The sequence below is a fragment of the Neofelis nebulosa genome, chromosome 9, assembly GCF_028018385.1.
Source record: "Neofelis nebulosa isolate mNeoNeb1 chromosome 9, mNeoNeb1.pri, whole genome shotgun sequence".
NCBI lineage: Eukaryota > Metazoa > Chordata > Mammalia > Carnivora > Felidae > Neofelis > Neofelis nebulosa.
In genome coordinates this window covers 106619373-106639575 of record NC_080790.1, presented here as the reverse complement: position 1 = coordinate 106639575, position 20203 = coordinate 106619373, and the positions used below count along the sequence as shown (strand labels likewise).

The 20203-nt window shown below is 41.0% G+C and overlaps 1 protein-coding gene across 13 annotated transcripts in view; it reads left to right on the top strand.

Annotated features, from left to right (window-relative positions):
* PLCB4 (phospholipase C beta 4) overlaps positions 1-20203 on the top strand; it is a 426442-nt gene that overhangs the window by 92829 nt on the left and 313410 nt on the right. The window contains exon 1 of one of the 13 annotated variants that reach the window (XM_058684904.1): positions 17049-17434. The exons of the other annotated variants lie outside the window; for them this stretch is intronic. The gene's annotated coding sequence lies outside the window, so the exon portion shown is untranslated. Of the gene's footprint in view, positions 1-17048; positions 17435-20203 lie in introns of those variants that run through there. 13 annotated transcript variants of the gene reach the window in all.

The following is a 20203-nucleotide window of genomic DNA, read 5'->3' as shown; positions in this document are numbered from 1 at the left end:
TCTATTTTATATATATATATACACATACGTATGTGTATATATATATATATATATACACATACGTATGTGTATATATATATATATATATATATATATATATACACATACACACACACACCATATCTTCTTTATCCATTCATCAGTTGGTGGATATTTGGGCTCTTTCCATACTTTGCCTGTTGTCAGTAGTGCTGCTATAAACATTGGGGTTCATGTGCCTCTTCGAATCAGCACTCCTGTATCCTCTGGATAAATACCTAGTAGTGCAATTTCTGGCTCATAGGGTAATTCTATTTTTAATTTTTTTTATATATGAAATTTATTGTAAAATTGGTTTCCATACAAAACCCAGTGTTCATCCCAGCAGGTGCCCTCCTCAATGCCCATCACCCACCTTTCCCTCCCTCCCACCCCCCATCAACCCTCAGTTTATTCTCAGTTTTTAAGAGTCTCTTATGGTTTGGCTCCCTCCCTCTCTAACTTTTTTTTCCCCTTCCGCTCCCCATGGTCTTCTGTTAAGTTTCTCAGGATCCACATAAGAGTGAAAACATATGGTATCTGTCTTTCTCTGTATGACTTATTTCACTTAGCATAACATTCTCCAGTTCCATCCACGTTACTACAAAAGGCCATATTTCATTCTTTCTCATTGCCAAGTAGTATTCCATTGTGTATATAAACCACAGTTTCTTTATCCATTCATCAGTTGATGGACATTTAGGCTCTTTCCATAATTTGGCTATTGTTGAAAGTGCTGCTAGAAACATTGGGGTACAAGTGCCCCTATGCATCAGCACTCCTGCATCCCTTGGGTAAATTCTAGGCAGTGCTATTGCTGGGTCATAGGGTAGATCTACTTTAAATTTTTTGAGGAAACTTTATACCATTTTCTAGGGTGGCTGTACCAGTTTGCATTCCCACCAGCAATGCAAAAGGATTTCTCTTTCTCCACATCCTCGCCAACATCTGTTATTGCCTGAGTTGTTAATTTTAGCCATGCTGACAGGTGAAGGTGATATCTCATTGTGGTTTTGATTTGTATTTCCCTGATGATGAGTGATGTTGAGCATTTTTTCATGTGCCTGTTAACCATCAGGATGTCTTCTTTGGAAAAGTGTCTTTTTTATGTCTTTTCCCTATTTCTTCACTGGATTATTTATTTTTGGGTGTTGAGTTTGATAAGTTCTTTCTAGATTTTGGATACTAACCCTTTATCTGATATGTCATTTGCAAATATCTTCTTCCATTCCATCAGTTGCCTTTTAGTTTTGCTGATTGTTTCCTTCACTGTGCAGAAGCTTTTTATCTTGATGAGGTCCCAATAGTTCATTTTTGCTTTTGTTTCCTTGCCTCCAGAGACATGTCAAGTAAGAAGTTGCTGCAGCTGAGGTCAAATAAGTTGTTGCCTATTTTCTCCTCTAGGATTTTGATGGCTTCCTGTCTTAAGTTTAGGTCTTTCATCCATTTTGAGTTTATTTTTGTGGATGGTGTAAGAAAGTGGTCCAGGTTCATTTTTCTGCATGTCACTGTCCAGTTTTCCCAACACCATTTGCTGAAGACACTGTCTTTTTTCCATTGGGTATTCTTCTCTGCTTTGTCAAAGATTAGTCGGCCATATGTTTGTGGGTCCATTTCTGGGTTCTCTATTCTGTTCCATTGATCTGAGTGTCTGTTTTTGTGCCAGTACCATACTGTCTTGATGATTATAGCTTTGTAATGCATTTTGAAGTCCCAGATTGTGATGCCTCCAGCTTTGGTTTTCTTTTTCAGAATTGCTTTGGCTATTCGGGGTCTTTTCTGGTTCCATGCAAATTTTAGGATTGTTTGTTCTAGCTCTGTGAAGAATGCTGGTGTTCTTTTAATAGGGATTGCATTGAATATGTAGATTGCTTTGAGTAGCATTAACATTTTAACAATATTTGTTCTTCCAATCCATAAGCATGGAATGTTTTTCCATTTTTTTGTGTCTTCTTCAATTTCTTTCATAAGCTTTCTATAGTTTTCAGTGTATAGACTTTTCACCTCTTTGGTTAGCTTCATTCCTTGGTTTTTATGGTTTTTAGTGCAATTGTAAATGGGATTTATTCCTTGATTTCTCTTCCCGTTGTTTCATTATTCATATATAGAAATGCAACCGATTTCTGTAAATTTATTTTATATCCTGCGACTTTGCTGAATTCATGGATCAGTTCTAGCAGTTTTTTGGTGGAGTCTTTTGGGTTTTCCACATAGAATATCATGTCATCTGTGAAGAGTAAATGTTTGACTTCCTCCTTGCCAATTTGGATGCCTTTTATTTGTTTGTGTTGTCTGGTTGCTGAGGCTAGGACTTCCAATACCATGTTGAATAACAGCAGTGAGAGTGGACATCCCTGTCGTGTTCCTGGCCTTAGGGCAAAAGCTCTCTGTTTTTCCCCATTGAGGATGATATTAGCTGTGGGTCTTTTATATATGGCCTTTATGATCTTGAGGTATGATCTTTCTATCCCTACTTTGTTGAGTGTTTTTATCAAGAAAGGATGCTGTATTTTGTCAAATGCTTTCTCTGCATCTATTGAGAGGATCATGTGGTTCTTATCCTTTCTTTTATTAATGTGGGTCTTTACCCACATTAATAAAATTCCCCAAGGTATTCAAGGAATTTACATCAAATTTGATAAGAAAAAATACAGCTTTAATTTTTGGAGCACTCATTAGGTAGCCACTGTGCTAAGCATGTATTACATCATCATTACTGGACGACTCTCTAGGGTCCACAGATTCCCACTTTCTGTGGAGGACCTGAGGTCAGTGAGGTTAAGTCATCTGCCCTAGGTTACCCAGCCACAAAGTGGCAGCTAAGTTCCCTCTTGGGGCTTCAGCCTCAGACTCCTGCAAACCGACGCTTTTAACTAAACATTTCAACAATTTAAACAGCAGTAGGGGAAACCTACTCTTCTGAAAATAACTCTAGCAAAGTGTAGGTGTTGTTTTGGTAGAAACATTTCAGCTGCTGCCATAAAAATCTTCTCCCAAATGGCTTTGTGAGAGCAAAGCTGTGCAGCCTCTGCTTGTGTTTATGATGTGAGCCTTATGGCTCAGCCACAACACAAATGATTTGTTTTCCTGGCCTTGTTGGCGAAGCAATTTGATTTCTGGATTTCCCCGAGGAAGAAGCCTACACAAATAAATTTCTTTGTAATTGCATGTTTAAAGAGGGGCCATGAGGAACAGTTAAGATGGGGAGCCAGATATGTTTTCATTTGCTAAGTGATACAGTAAGGGAGGTACCTGTGCATGGATGGAATTCATCTGGTAGTTTCACTTCCTGATATTTGACTCTCTGCTCTTTATTAGGAAATGATCAGATAATCACCTAAAGCCCCACAAGCAAAATGGGTGTTTAGGTAAGTGGGTGTTCATCATTGTTGGGGAATAGCAAAGTAGGTTGCTTCTTTCTTTCTTTCTTTCTTTCTTTCTTTCTTTCTTTCTTTCTTTCTTTCTTTCTTTCTTTCTTTCTTTCTTAAATTCAAATCCAAGTTAGTTCATATATACTGTAGGTTGCTGTTTCTTTTTATGTAAAATAAAGCAATGCCTCCTTTTCTTTGTAAAAGATAATTTTTCAAAATAGGGTTGATGGTGTTGAGAAGTCTGGAAAGATATAAGGTAAGGGATTCCAAAAGTGTGTTCTGTGGAGCCCTATTTGGTGTCGCAGTTAGGATTCGTTTTGACTGTTTATAACAGGAAATGTAAAATAGCAATGACTTAAGATGGAAAGTTCACAGCAGACAATTTCAGTTAGACATGCTAACGTGTCCTGCAGTGATCAGGAGCCCAGATTCCTACCTTTGTGTCCTACCATTCTAGCCATGTGGCTCCCTTTTCAGGGTCCCTCGGGGCCAGGTTAGTTCAGGCCCTCGTGTCTGCAGCCCAGATGTGCAGCAAAAGGGAAGTAGTGAGAAGAAAGGAGCCTTCTCAGTTGAGAGGCAGCCCCCTCAAATTCTGCAGCCTTCCTGGAAGTTCCTTATGGCACTTTCATTTGTGCTTTGTTGGCCAGCATTCACGTACATAGTCACACCTACCTGCAAGACAGCCTGAAAATGTAGTCTTTCGTTGAGCACACTTGAGGTTGTCTTACTGACGGAGAAGAGAATGGATATGGAGTAATCATTAGCAGTTGTGCCACATTTGGGATGGTAATAATAATGCCTTGGCCAGAACTTTTGACATGTTGGAGTTACACACAAACAGGTGAATTTTGTTGGCGTGGTGTCCGAATAAGCCACGGTGGGCTGATGTTCATCAGAATATAGACTTCCTAAATGTGCTTCATTCTGGCCCCCTTTACTAGAGGAAATAATGTCAAATAAGCACACTTACTTCATGTCATTCAACAAATATTGATCAACTACTATGTGCCATGTATTGTGCCAGATCTTAGCAGCATGTGGGAACTAGAACGACATTTCACGCATATATTTGATTACCCAGCTGGGGGTAAGACTTTTGTGTAGGTGGGTCTGTGACATCACTTGTTGCTCTTTGGGACAATGGTATTGCTCCATTTCCTGTGAAACTATCAGGGAGTAAGACACATGACACAAATAGGCTATAGCTCAGTCATGCCCACTTACTCTTCCTCACTTTTGTCAAGACTAATAAAAACCCCACGGACAAGCAGTCACATGTAAGGAGAGAGTGGTTTGAGCCAGCCAATAGCAAACATAATAACTGGTGACTGTTTATTGGTTGATTCCCCTTATCTTAGTCTGTAAAAGTGTTCTATTCATATGTACTGTGGAATGTCAGAATAAATTATCAATACTTTAAAACATGATGACAGTCATTAGAAAGAAGTTTCTGTATGTGTTTTCAGTGCCCCTTCAGTTATCTGCTGTAGGTGCTTTTGCTTTTAATCTTCAGTGTGCTTCAGGTGGGGCAAAGGGTAGAAATGATGCTATTTCTTGGCTGATAGACTCTGAAACATTGCCCTTGTTACGGCCCTCTGAAATCAGTCTCCTTATCCTAAAACGGGCATGTGGTGATACCCATGTCAGTGCGTTGAAGAAGTCATGTAAAGGTCACATATGACTATGACTCATAACATCTAACATTGACATGGCACTAGCCATGAGTACAGTTTTCAACAAACCTATGAGGTAGGGCACTGTTAATCCCATTCGTAAATGATGTAACTAAGGGACAAAAAGGTTAAGTAACATGCCAAGGTTTCACAGACCTGAGGTTTTGCACACACATACCTGGCCCCATGGCCCTGTTTGAAGAACTGCCTCGGAGGTGTGAGTGTGTAGTCATTTAAAAAACGAGAGAAGTAAAGGTCTAATTTGACAGAATTGAGAGGGATGGGAACAATGACTTAGATTTTAAAAATTAGCTTTGGACTCTTCATACAGAGCCTGCCCTGGAAATTTACATAGCTATTTCTTGCAGGTACATTTGACATTCAGAAGCAATCAGATTGTATTATCTGTTCTTGGAGGGATTACTGGCTCTGTGCATCTTGAAGGTTACATTTGCAATCATCATTAATTTCATTGTTAACCATTTTCCTTCACATTAGATACAGGGTCATTTCTTCTTCTTTTCTAGTTGGGTTCCAGCAGAGATGATAATTTGTGGGATTCGATGGGACAATTAAAGTTTATTGTTCAGGAAGCCACATTAGGCACAGACAGTGAACTCGCCTTTAGGAGCTTGGCCGAACCGTGTGGATAGCTAAACCAGTATCACGGAGCAGTATTGTCTGTCCTTCCTCATTTTATTCCAAAATGCCCATTAAACTGGAGTGGGGTGAAGAATAGGGAGTGGCTTCCCGACTACATTCTGTGATTCACTCAAGGGAGTCACACTAAGCTACATGAACATAGGGAGGAAATTCCCCTGGAGCCCAGGTGAGGGAAAATCATATGAAGAAAAAGATAAATAAGGGAGGCTCATTTGCTTTTATATTTGTCTTCATCCATTTGGGTGATAACAAAATACCACAGACTTATGGCATGTTTATAAATGTGGCTTATAAACAACAGACACGTACTTCTCACAGTTTTGGAGGCTGAGAGTCTGAGATCAGGGTGCCTGCTTCGTCGGGTGAAGGCCCTCTTCTGGATCGCATACATCTGCTTGTGTCCTCCCATGGTAGAAGGGTCTAGGGAGCTCTCTGGAGCCTCTTTTATAAGGCACTAATCCCATCCGTTAAGGCTCCAGCCTCCTGAGCCAGGCACCTCCCAAACGTTCCACCTCCTAATCCCATCATTTTTGGGGGTTAGGATTTTATGAGTATTGGGGAACACAAACATTCAGACCATAGCAATATTCAAGCAGATTTTTTATTTAAAAATTTTTAAATGTTTTTTAAAATTTATTTTTGAGAGAGAGAGAGAGAGAGAGCAGGAAAGTGGCAGAGAGAGAGAGGGAGACACAGAATCTGAAGCAGGCTCCAGGCTCTGAGCTGCCAGCACAGAGCCTGACACGGGGCTTGAACTCATGAGCAACAAGATCATGACTTGAGCCAAAGTCAGATGCTTAACTGACTGAGCTACCCAGGTGCCCCTCAAGCAGATTTTTTAAAAGCCATTGTGTGTAAGTGGCTCTGATTTAAGCAAAAAGTCATTTACTGGAGCCATATCAAGAAAACAGCCATTTTGGGGATGCTACATGGATCGGGCAGAATGTTAAAATGTTGGAGGAGCCATATGCCTGGTTGTAAATACATTTTGGTTGGTGTCATATGGAAAAGGAATGGCATCCTCATTTTAAACTCTTAGTAATTAAAATATTGGGATCTTTTAAGTAGAGAGGGAAGGAATATATAATGGAATTCAAGATAGTGCACTTGACTTTCTGGCTTCCAGAGGATCACATGGGTTTAAAACACTTTTCAATTGGCTACATTTTTAAATAAACAAAACAAAACAGAAGGAGCATTTCTTTTTCCCTATACAGGAGCCCATGAAGAAATCTTTTTACCTTATAATTCACAGGCCAGAGGATCAAGTTTGAATATATCATTATTTATATCATTAATCCCTACACTATGGTATTTCCCAAGTATCAGTCATTCATGCTTTGTGCCATGAATATATTCCACCTGTATTATTTAATGCTTTTCGCTTTTTTGGTCACAAATAAATGTACTTAAAAAGAAAACATTAAATCACTACCTTTTTTTTTACATTCATTTATTTTTGATAGAGTGAGACAGAGCGTGAGCGGGGGAGGGGCAGAGAGAGGGAGACACAGAATCTGAAGCAGGCTCCAGGCTTTGAGCTGTCAGCACAGAGCCTGACATGGGGCTCAAACCCACAAACCGTGAGATCATGACCTGAGCTGAAGTCAGACACAACCGACTGAGCCACCCAGGCGCCCCTAAATCACTACCTTAAATGGAAAACTCTAGGTGCCAGAAATAGTAGAGACATCCAATAAAAGGTAAAAAATGAAAACCAAATAGTGTCATTCAATCCTAAGTAGATGCCAGTGTTTGCCCCAAACCCCTGAGTCAAAGTCCTGCCCTTGCTTTATTGAGAGAGACAGTGAGAGACAGAGAGAGACAGAGAAAGAGAGAGAAGGGGAGGGGAGGGGAGAGAAGGGAGGGGAAGGCAAGGCAAGGCAAGGCAGAGGCAGAGGCAGAGTGGAGGGGAGGGGAGGGAAGGGAAGAGAAGGGAAGGGAGAGATAGTCATTTTTCCTGCTGGGAAATTCTGTGTTATTTTAGGTTCAATCCTTATACTACCTCAAATCATTCTGCAGTTTACCCGTGGCAGTGGCTCCTACAGCCTGGGAATCTCTTGTCTAAAATATGAAGATGTTGTGCTGCCTTCAGAATTATTTTGGGGAAAGTGAAGCAGAGGAATGTTGAAATGAATTCAGGCTTGTATTAGTTCAGCCAATCCAAGTAAAGCTATTGTCTGAATTATTAACCTTAAAGTATTCATCTGGTCCTTAGAAAACCTTTCAGATTGCTCTGTAGAAAGGACCATGGGTAATTTTTACCTAAGTTGTTATCTTTAGAGGAAGGTGTGGTTATCCCTGGACTTTAAAACAGACTACTTAGAAAATGGCCCTAAATGAGCCTTGCTTCATCCTTGACACATACCCGTTGGTTTGTAAAATGTCAGACAGCTTTGGACCTCTTTCAAACACCCGTTAGAGGATCATTGGGACTAATGTCCCTTTCTCGGTTACCAAGATGACATTTCCTTATATATGCAATCTCCACGATTAATATAGGATTATTATATTTTTTATTCTGTTGGGAAAAGTAAAAGGTATCTTTTCTTCTCCCAGTTTAACATAAATAAGGAGACTTAGTGTGTTTTCATATAACGAAAAGGGATCTTCCAATTCACAGACATAATTAGAGTTATCAATGTGAACAATAAATTAATCTGCATCAGAAGGTTTTGCTGATTATCTGATCGCATAATTTCCACATATTCTGATTACGTTTTTCTGATGTTCTTTACATTATATGAATTCTTAATCAAGATGATTCTATTAGCAGTGTCTCTTCTGTGTACAATGAGTCTTGTAATAGAGCTCAGCTTGATGAAAGTTTTAATAGACTTGAATATGGGGGAAAAAATTGGCTTCCTCTTTTTTAAAATATTATAGTTAAATGTTAAAATTAAGCATTATAGCTGCAAATAGGCATCAAGATCCTAAACGTGGCTTGTGTGGCTGGAGAAATGTCACCACTGTTTGCTGTTCAGTGTGCTGGTGAACTTCAGAAAATTTCTGGTAAGATTTTAGCCTGGTTAGGTGCTCACGGTCAGGCAGAAGTCGGGGCAGATTGTGGGAACCGCTGTTCACACTAACGTTACTATGGGGTCTGGGTCTCTGAGGGGCTGCCATGCCATTCCAGCCAGGACCGTGTTGTGGGCAGGATCGGCCACTATTTGGTGGCTTAGAGGAAACCACCTTTATTTGCAGATTTCATCGCGTGGTGCCCTGATGCATTTCATTAGTAGATTGTGGCCAGGGCTGATCACTAACAGTTTTGCCGTGGCTTATTTAGATGCAGTCTGTAGTTGTCCTACTCTGTCCCGGGCTCTGTTTTGGAAACCAGATCTAGCTTTAGAAGTGTGGCCTGGTTTTAGGAATAAGATTAGTGAAGGTCAGGATAGTTAGATCCTCAAGGGTGTGGGTCATGTCTGTTTACACATCAGGATACACTTGGCAGGCACTCAGTAAGTAATATGGCAGATCAATGAGGGAACGGAGTTAAACTGGGCAACTGATATTTTTGGCATCATATCATTGTTGCTTGGTGACAGGAAACCACAACAAGATGGGGGGAGGGCAGCAAATGTGTGTGTGTGTGTGTGTGTGCACGCGCGCATGCACGTGTGTGTTTTATACCTTACTTAAGTAATAGAATCAATTCCAGTTTTTGGAACTAGAAGAGAATACAGAGAGTTATCTTGGAGTGAGTGACTGGTTTCTCACAATAAGTTTCCCTGACTGAAAAAGATAGTTACAGTCTCTTGAGAGACAGAAAAAAAGATGTCCAGGACTTCTGTTCCTTTCCTTTTTGTGTCTGGCAAGAAAAAAGAGCCTGTGAGACTTAGAATAAAGGGAAGCCATGTGGAAAACAGATAGTTTTCTTCCAGACTTCAGTCTCGAGGATTAGTAGAACATACTAGGAAATAAGGTTCTTTCTCTTGGGAAATTACTAATGCTGGCAGCTTGAAATAGCATGAAAAAGACTTTTAGTAGCAGCAGGTCTTCAGATAGTTTGCTAGAGAGTCAAAGGGCCCAAGTTGAGTGAAAGCAGAAAGAAAGCCAGAATTATATTAGAAAGTGATTAAAACAGTGCAGTTCGGAACAGAAAGGCAGCTGACACGTTCTTAGCACCTACTATGTGTCAGGCCGTGGGATATGCATATAAATAGTAAGCACTTTTGAGACAACTGTTATTTGAGATGTCTTATATTTTATAGATACCATTATCCCCATTTTACAAATAAGGAAATTGAAGTTTATAAGGAGTCTGTAATTAATCCAAAACCACTCTAAGAGCTCATATGTGCAGTGCATCTAGAGTTTGAACCCAGGCCTGATTTCCCCAGGTTAAGCAGTCCCTTGCCTTTCTTATAATTGTATTCTATATTTAGCAATTATCCCGAGTGGTTCATAGCTTTTACCATTTTTAAGGAAAGAGTTCTATTTTTATAGGGAAGGTAACATTGGATTGTGGATTCAGTGTTTTGCATTTTAGCTAAGCTGTACCCGGGTGTGTCTGTGTGTTTTCATGGAGGTGGGGAGTGCTGGGGCAGGGGGATATCCAGGTGGTCCAAATCCTTAATATTTGAAGTGTGGTTCCCAGACCAGCTTCATCGGCATCACCTGGGAGTTGGCTAGAACCATAGAGTTCGGGCTCCACTGCAAACTTCCTGAATGACTGTCTGCATTTTTTTTTATTAAATTTTTTTTCAACGTTTTTAATTTATTTTTGGGACAGAGCGAGACAGAGCATGAACGGGGGAGGGGCAGAGAGAGAGGGAGACACAGAATCGGAAACAGGCTCCAGGCTCCGAGCCATCAGCCCAGAGCCTGACGCGGGGCTCGAACTCACGGACCGCGAGATCGTGACCTGGCTGAAGTCGGACGCTTAACCGACTGTGCCACCCAGGCGCCCCAACTGTCTGCATTTTTAACAGAATCCCTAGGTACTGTGTGTGCCGGTGAAAGTTTCAAAAACTCTGGCCCCAACCACTGTACTTTTGAGGCAACTGTCTGAGTGGTTGGCATGCTGTGCAAAAGCAGTAATATTAGTGATGGTAATAATTTATTATCCCAGTTTGTTGAGTGCCTCCTATATACCAGATGATATGCTGAGTGTTTGTCGTAGATTTTCTTATTTTAAAATTTTCAGTGACCCTGTGAGGTGGGTATTTCTGTTCCTATTTTAGAGACGAGAAAGCAGAGCTGTGGTTAATAAGTAACTTGGACAAAATCAGAGAGCTCCGATGTGAACCCAGGTGTATCCGATTCCAGGCTGATACCCTTAACCACCATTTGATGCTGTCCAGCTTACCTTAAAAGCCAGGCTCTGTTAGTTACCAACATCAGGACGGTGATAGTAGGGAGGTCTGACTTGCGGCGTAGAGCACTGCCAGTTCACAACCTCTGTTCTGTGAAGTGAATCGTGTTTTATTGACTCTAAAGAGTGAGACAAAAATGAAGTTCTCTGTCTTGAATAATATCTGGCAGTGTTTCTATTATGCTTTGTGTATTTTTTTCTTGGAGCAGGATAAAATATATAAACAAAAGAACTTAGGAAGCATTTTTGTTTGTGGATTCCATTCTAACTTTAAACATAACTATTTCAACTTTTACTGATAATTAGCTATGATTTAGTGATACTGATAATATTGAAACAGGACATTTATAGGGATAACCAGTGATGCCATGAAAGATGTTGATTGCAGCTAACAAAGAGGGGAACATTGGTGAGTATATAAGTTCATATGATCTTTTTAAAAAAAAATTTAATATTTATCTTTGAGAGAGAGAGGGCAGGAGTAGGGGAGGAACAGAGAGAGAGCACGCGCAGGAGTAGGGGAGGGACAGAGAGAGAGAGAGAGAGAGAGAGAGAGAGAGAGAGAGAATTTGAAGCAGGCTCCAGACTCCAGGCTGTCAGCACTGAGCCTGACTCGGGGCTTAAACCCATGAACCACGAGATCATGACCTGAGCCAAAGTTAGACGCTTAACCGACTGAGCCACCCAGGTGCCCCAAAGTTCTTATCTTTAATTTTAGTTTATTTCTTCAAAGACTGTTTTTTCTTGCTTTTGTCCTTTCTTTCATGATTCAGTAGGTGGTTGGTCTAGGCACATGGAGTTGGCAGTGTTTGTTAGCATGTCCTTACCATGCTTTAAAATAATCCTCTCGGGGCGCCTGGGTGGCGCAGTCGGTTAAGCGTCCGACTTCAGCCAGGTCACGATCTCACGGTCCGTGAGTTCGAGCCCCGCGTCAGGCTCTGGGCTGATGGCTCCGAGCCTGGAGCCTGTTTCCGATTCTGTGTCTCCCTCTCTCTCTGCCCCTCCCCCGTTCATGCTCTGTCTCTCTCTGTCCCAAAAATAAATTAAAAAAAAAAAAAATAAATAAAAAAAATAAAATAATCCTCTCTGCTAAGTTATCTTTTGTTCCCTAGAACAATGCGTTGACTTTACCTTGAGTATACAGAGTCCTTGGCTTTCCATTCCATCTTTATGGAGGTTGAAAGGATCAAGGGTGCTATTATATAATTGGTTTTTTAAAATTGTTTTACTTTTTAATAGACTTTTGGGGGGGAAAGGAGGTAGAAGTGTGATGTGTGTGTGTGTGTGTGTGTGTGTGTGTGTGTGTGTGTGTGTGTTTTGGGATTTTGGGGAGAGGAAGGAGAAAGGAAAGAGTCAGATCTGCCTGAACCTAAAAGGTTTCTTCTTCGTTATGTCCCAGGATATGAACATGCTGATACTTCCTTAAAGTCCTTAGTACTGAGAGTCAAAAAATAGGCTTAATGTACAGTTTAGAGCTACTACGGGGAAAGATGCTGTATAATATATACTAAAGGGAATTGGTAAAGAGTGCTGTTTACCCTGGAAACACAGCCTTCATTCATGTTCACTGGTTTTATGGTATTCCAGTAACACTGCTCTGTCTTGTTGAGGCTGCTTACCTGGCCGTGTCAAATAGGTAAAGCTGTCTCTCTATCAACTCATTAAGAAAAGCCAAAATAGAAGTCTTGTTCTCATTAAACATTCTTACGTTCTTCCTTTCCACACAGTTCTAAAAAAAACCTGTTTTTTAAATTCCCAGGCGTTTCTGGTGGTGTGCTAGTTAACACTTAACACCTGGCTCTGGGGAGGGGGCAGGAAACTTGGTTCGCACTGTCTGCAGACTGCCATGGTGAGGTGCTCCCACCAGCACTGGACGTGGGAAGAGAGGCCCACCCTTGTCTTTTGCTGGCAGCGTAGCCTAGCTCAGCACACCGCTGATTTTGGCACTGAGAGATTTGAAAGGGAAGAGGCGGTTAGAGGGAGGCAGTGGCGAGGCAGGAAAACTAAAGAATGGAGAAAGCAATTAGAAACTTCAAGCAAGTTGGGAGGTGAGGGTTTCTGGTTCAAGGGAATTTGGGTGAACGTGTCCATTCTTTTCCCTGGAACTGCAGAGATGAAAACCTTCACGGAAAAGTGGAGAGGGGGTAATCTTCACTGAGAGAAGGAAATGGCTAACCCCTAATTGTTCAGACTCTAAAGCATGTCTGCCAAATTTGGTGATGTTTGGAGCAACTCCAAGGAAGGTTCAAGGACAGCTCCCCTAGTGCCCCGACTGGTGGGGGCTCTGCAAAGCTGAGGCAGAAAGCCCTTACTTGGAACAGAGAGCTTGAAGGCACAGGTGGGTCTCCCCAGAAGTAGGGCTTGCTCCGAGAGTTTGAGGTTTTCTTTGTGTCTTGGGTTATCCGCGCTTTTTTTCTTTCTATAATTTAAGTGTATAAAACTGTCTTTTTGTGTGTGTGATAATTATCACAGTTGTGAGTAATAGCAAACCTTATATTCATTGATTTACTAACTTTATACAGTATCTGTTGACTCCTAGATATGAAAATTAAAAAAAAAAATGAACAGTCCTACTTCCTCTCATCTTTTCATCCAATCTCTTGGTTATATTGTTGTTTTTATATTAAGATCTATAATTTTCTTTTTGCATAGTTACTATACCTGTATTGACTTTATTTTCTAGATTTATTGAGATAGAAGTGACATATAACATTGTGTAAGTTTAAAATGTACACCTTTAGGGGTGCCTGGGTGACTCAGTCGGTTAAATGTCTTTTTTTTTTTTTTTTAATATTGAGAGAGCACATGCATGAGTGGGGGGAAGGGCAGAGAGAGGGGGACTACAGGATCAGGATCCCTGATAACAGGGAGCCAGCTCCTTAAGGGGCTGAACTCAAGAACTGTGAGATCATGCCCTGAGGCGAAGTCGGAGGCTTACTGAGCCACTCAGGCGCCCAAGCATTTGAATCTTGATCTCAGCTCAGGTCTTGATCCTGGGATTGTTAGTTCAAGCCCTGCATTGGGCTCCATGCTGGGTGTGGAGCGTACTTAAACAAAATTGAATATAGAGTGTACACCTTCCCCTCCCCTCTTTCTTGGATGTTTTTATTATTGCACTGGTCAATTGAACGTAAAAGGAGAAAATGGAGAGGTTAAAGGTATCAGAGGGCTGTGGTCCTTTAACACACTTCACATGTGTAGTCATAATTTTGTTTATGGCTGTGTTTGAGTAGGGCTGTATTTATTTTCCAGCTTTAATGAGCCATAATTGGTGTATATTACCATTGTGTAGGTTTAAGGTCTACGTGATGATTTGAATACGTGTCTTGTCGAATGACTTTTAAAATAAGGGTCGTTAACACCTTCATCACTTCAAATATTATTTGTGTGTGGTGAGATTTATAACCTTTTCATAACATGCTGTACACCATCATTGCCTGGCTCCGTTTCATATTTAAAGTATATTCCAAAAAGGAATAGCAAAGGAAAATATCAAACCAGGAAGCCTGAAAAAATGAAATGGTAGAATTCAGATCACCTGGTTATTAGAAACCATAATTGAAATGGGATAGATTCATTCATTAGAAGGAAACTGTTTTGAATATGAGCCACCTAAAAGTGATTACAGGTGAATGCATGCTAAAGCTCAGCAGTGGTGGTAATTAATATGAAAGATGGAGTTTTTACTTTTAATTTTGTCTTCTGTGGGCTGAACTGTTTAATTAAACAAACTTGTGTTACTTTCACAATGGTTAAGACATCTCAGCCTATATCCATTTATTATAATGAGACACAGATGGGTGTTCCTCATGGTAAACAGGGACTCTGGTTAGCTCCCTGGTTTTTGCTAAACAGTGGCTAAAAGAACGTCTTGAGATACTGTAATAACATGATATGTGTCTTGAATTTGTCCAGAGCTTTGGTGTTTGTATTTTTCTTTTTTTAAAGTTATTTGTGTGAGGGAGGGAGGGGCAGAGAGAGGGGGAGACCATCTCAAGCAGGCTCTACACTGTCAGTGCGGAGCCCATTGTGGGGCTTGAACTCACTCACGAACCGTGAGATCGTGACCTGAGCAGAAATCAAGAGTCAGATGCTCAATCAACCGAGCCACCCAGGCGCCCCTGTATTTTTCTTTTGATTCTCATGCAGCCTCATGACATTATTATTTTATGTGACTTTTATTGCTTGTTTTACAGATGAAGAAAATAAGGCTCAGGGAAATTAAGCTCCTTGCTAAACATCACACCATCCTGTATTCTTTGAATCATTTTTTAAGTAAAATAATTGTTTCTCAATGTATTAGTCTCTTCAGTAGAGAATTCTATTCAGTAGAATCTATATGAATTAAGGCAATTTGAAAATCATATTCAATATCTTACTGGAAGGATTAGAGGAATGTAACCCATTTTAGGAAGATTTTCGCCTTTAAAATGACATAGTTGGGAAAAATTGCTTGTGTGGAGTAGTGTGCTCTGGAGTAGCTGGGGCGGTTGGACAACAGTTCAGAGTTCACTTAATTATCTCGGTGCAACAGCTGTGAACCACCAGTCTGTTTTGGTTCTATCCTGAAATCCTGCTTCTTCATACAAATGAGGGTGGTAGACTGTGGGGATCTGTGGGGATTACAGGACCCTAAGATTCAAGATAAATGGAAGTGTTTGAAGTGGGAGTCAGGTGTTTACACATGGTCTGCTGGTGGCAGATGACTCCGTTTTCCTCTTTGTGAGTCTTTGTGTCAAAGTGGCTGACCTATGCACATATGGATGCAATTGGTATTGCATTTGGGTGATTTTAATGCTTACACCTGGCTTGGTGTTAGTATTTTTGCCTGGGGTGCCCTCTCCGTAGGATACATTGGCTGGATGTTAATATCTGAGGTCTGACATTCGACTTTTGAGGACAAATGGGTAACCATGTAGCCGTGTGCCCACTGTCATAACTGTCGAGGTCTAAAGCAACATGTCCAGCTTCTTGAGGATAGATGCCATCCTCTACCTCCTATTTTCCTGTGTAACTTGAATACAGTAGTATGCTTCCATTCCACATGCTTTCATTGAGAAAAGTTTAGCCTGATGATGATGAGTAATCTGGAAATGGATCACATTGTAATTTCAGAGCTATAGTGCAAGTTGAGATAGATGGGAAGCCTGATAATAGCTTTTCTAAGTGCTTTGGAAACTAATCACGATGTCAGGTTTGTTGCTTAAAAACTGGCAAGTGGAATCTAGTTATTAGCATTTCCCAAATTAGTCTCCTGAGATACAGTTCTCTCTGAATGGCCCTCGAAGGGTTTTGTGATTAAGTAAGTTTGGGAAGCAATGCAAAAAACTTAATAGATTGAATGTGAACATATTAAAAATTCAGAAATCCTGCAGTATACGATTCTAGTGATGTTTATGTAGGTTGACCATCCTAAAACTTTACCCTGGAACGTCGTTTTGTGAAACGTTTTATGTTCTCTGGCACATGTTGGCAAAAGCTGATTTTTTTTTTTCATTGCCATGCTAGCGCTGATGGGTGGATAAATCCCATATGTATAAGTATGTGTTAGCATCTTAACATGATGTAGAATTAAAATCCTCTTGATCTATTTCGAGGACAAAAGTCTATTTCACTATCTAGGCAAGGGAGATGATCTCCAGATCTCACTTTGGATATTCTTTTCTTTATATCCACATGACTAGTAACCTGAAAGTTCAAAAAGTTTGATTTCCTTTCTTGAACCCTGTGGGATTATAAAGGAGGAAAACAGGCAAAGGTGGCAGCCAGATGGGGAAGTGGAAACAAAGGTTCTCAGCAACATGTAAGTTACTACATTTCCTCAATTGTGGGCATTGGGTTCTGCTTTCCTTAACGTTTGTATCTTGAATCTTTTGTGGCCTTCCTTATAGAAAAAAAACCTAAAGGTTTGTTTTTGGGAAGAGTTCAAGGGGAGGTTGCACATTTTACCCTGCCTGTTGATAAGCCCCAACGTCTGATCAAGTGGTACTTCTGGTGTGCAGGGCCTCTTACTCATTCCTGGGCAGCTCCTAGGCAAGATGCCTGTAAAAAGCATTTGCTTGCATTTGTTGTTCTGCTTGGAAGGGTGAACAGCGTCTCTCTTAGCCGCTCTGTCTGGATATTTTGTTGTGGCTGTGGGCACTGTTCGCCTGGCCTCTCACTTTGTGGCCAAGGGGTGGGACTCTGCGGAGAGGACCAGTCTTGTTAACGTTCGTTTGCTGGTGCGGGAGCTTGCTCATCCCCAGAGTCTTGCCCCCCTCCTTCCCTTCTGGAAAGAGTGAGCTTATCCTAAAAAGAGTGGTCGTCCCTGCACTTCTCAGCCTGCATCAGGCATACTCTCGAGAGCCTGTTTCTGACTGGGTGAAGTCTAAATCCTACTGTCTCCTTTCCAGGTAAGAGAACATACTGAAAAATGGCTGTATGAGTGGCAGTTAAGATTTACAAAGGGGGGTAGTTTTGGGTAAGTTTGCTTTTTTTTTTTTTTTTTAAATAGCTTGTAGAAGGGCTACCACAATTTTGCTTTCATGGTCCCTGAAGGGGTAGTGGTAGAAAAGAAAATACTGTTGTCTTTAAATTTCTCACGCCACTCAAACTTTTTTATGAAGATTGTTTTATTTATTTTTTTCTTCAGACTTTCTAATAACGGAGAAACCCAAGACAAAATTAAGACAAAGTGTATTAGACACTGTCTTGCGGTAATTCTGGCATTAGATACGGATTTATTGTCTCTTTAAAAAAAATTCCCTAAACCTAACTGTAACTCAAGTAGATTTTTCAGTAGGGCATTTCTCATATGATTTGATTGGTAGTATTTTTCTGTGTCATTTAGCATTTTGCAAATCTGTTTTAAAAATTACGTATGTGGGGGCAGGGGGAATATGGGAAATCTCTGTACCTTTCATCCAGTTTTACTACGAAACTAAAACTACTCTAAAAAATAAAGTCTAGCAAAAAATTTTTTTTAACCAGTCTCTTAAATATTTTCTGTGAATACTTCAGTATGATGCAATAAAGCACAGAGTGTTGAACATTGAATATTTTTTCCATCATGCATAAATTGCTACAAAGTTAATTGATTTTTATTTTTTGTAATTAGCAATAAAACTATAGGACCTATTACAATACTATGTTTGGATTTCCACATTTTTGGTTCAACTGTATTAAGGTAGGCAGAATGATTGTTTTTGAAAGTCTCTTCTTGGGGCGCCTGGGTGGCGCAGTCAGTTAAGCGTCCGACTTCAGCCAGGTCACGATCTCGCGGTCCGTGAGTTCGAGCCCCGCATCAGGCTCTGGGCTGATGGCTCGGAGCCTGGAGCCTGTTTCCGATTCTGTGTCTCCCTCTCTCTCTGCCCCTCCCCTGTTCATGCTCTGTCTCTCTCTGTCCCAAAAAGAAATAAAAAACGTTGAAAAAAAAATTAAAAAAAAAAGAAAGTCTCTTCTTAAATAAGTGAGGATGAAAATTTACTTTGTACCTACTGGAAATGTACTGATCCATTGTCTTGGAAGGTTAATCAGACACCATGTAAAATTCCTTCCTGAAGTAATAGAATGGAAATTAATAACTTCAGATTTGGTTTATGTGTTTGGTGACAGTCTTTTTAAAAACCATTTTCCTGTGATGACCCGTATTCAGGGACAAAGGAGTGATGGTGAAGTATAAAACTTGCAGTTAGCACAGAAGAACTGGCTTCTGATGGCTTTAGAAAAATACTTCATGTTTGTGTATTTTGTCAGGGATGTTTTAGTATCTTTAAAGACATGTCACTATGAAAAAAGGTGAAACCTTTAGCTTTGTGTGAACCACGACAAGCCACAGATATGAGCATTAAACAGTCTTTATTATAATGATTGAAATAAACAAAACATCATTAAAATAAATCAATTTTAGACAGATGTGTACATGAATAAAATGTGACATTCTGTGGCTATTTTTAAGGGGATTGAAGAACTTTCACAGCTGGCTCTTACTGTTGGAACAGACAGCTGCCTGAACTCTTGATTGTTACCTGTTGAAGAAAACCCTTTATACGCTTCTTCTATCGAACAGCAATTACATGCAAAGTGATCCACTCTCCAGGGACAGGCAGAATATTGCAGGATATGAAACCTGGCCTGATGTTCAAAACTGGTTCAACTGTGTTTCATTTTGATAGACTTGGTGGGGGCGGGTGGGGGGGCATGCTTTGGGGCTGGAGGTGGTTGTGCTGCACAGGTGGAGGCTAGGACTGAAGCCTCCCAAAGAGGGGCCGTTGTCGGAGGAAGGTGCTTACAGCGGACCAGTGTCCAGGGTTTACTACTCACCTATTTGCCTGTACCTGTCTTCTGTGTCTGAAGTTAAAGCTCTGCTATTGAGGGGTGCCTGGGTAGCTCAGTCCGTTAAGTGTCGGGACTCTTGATTTCAGGTCTTGTCATGATCCCAGGGTCATGGGGTCGGGCCCATGCTGTGTGTGGAGGCTGCTTAAGATTCTCTCTCTCTCTTGCCCTGTGCTCTCCCCTGCGTGCATGTCCTCTCTCCCCTCTCCCCTCCCACCCCCGCAAAACAAAAACTATTGAGAAGCTTTGAGTTATCAAGGCTTGGTCTGCAGGCTTGTAAGCTCTCTCCCTGCTTCTCACACTTGAATGTGAATATGAATCACCTGTGATTGGGTAAAATGGTAAATTCTAACAGCAGGTGTTGGATGAGGCCTGAGATTTTGTAGTTCTAACAAGCCCCCAGGTGTTGCTAATGCTCCGGGTTCAGCGACCACACTTTGCCTGGTGAGGAGCCTCAGTATCAATACCTACTCGGGTGGTTATTTTTAACATATTAGACATGGTCTAGTCAGCACCAGCTGATCAGTTTGCAAAGCCAATAACTGAGCATGCGATGGAGGTGAATTGACGAACTGTAGACACTGGCCCGTTCATAGATGATGTAAGTGATGTGTGACCTACTGGTTTCTCTGGAAGGAACGTGGGGCATTGTAACCTGCGATGAGGTGCTCTAGCAGTTCCTTCCTGGGACTCCTGGTCGCCTGCAGCCCTGCCCCTTGCCCCTTCAGTACAAACCTCTTTCTCTGCTCTGCTGCCACTACCCACACCTCCTCTGCTTCTTCTGCTGTCACTTCCCACCCATTAGGAGCCTTTTACTGCCTTGGGTTTGACTCATGTCTTGGACCTGG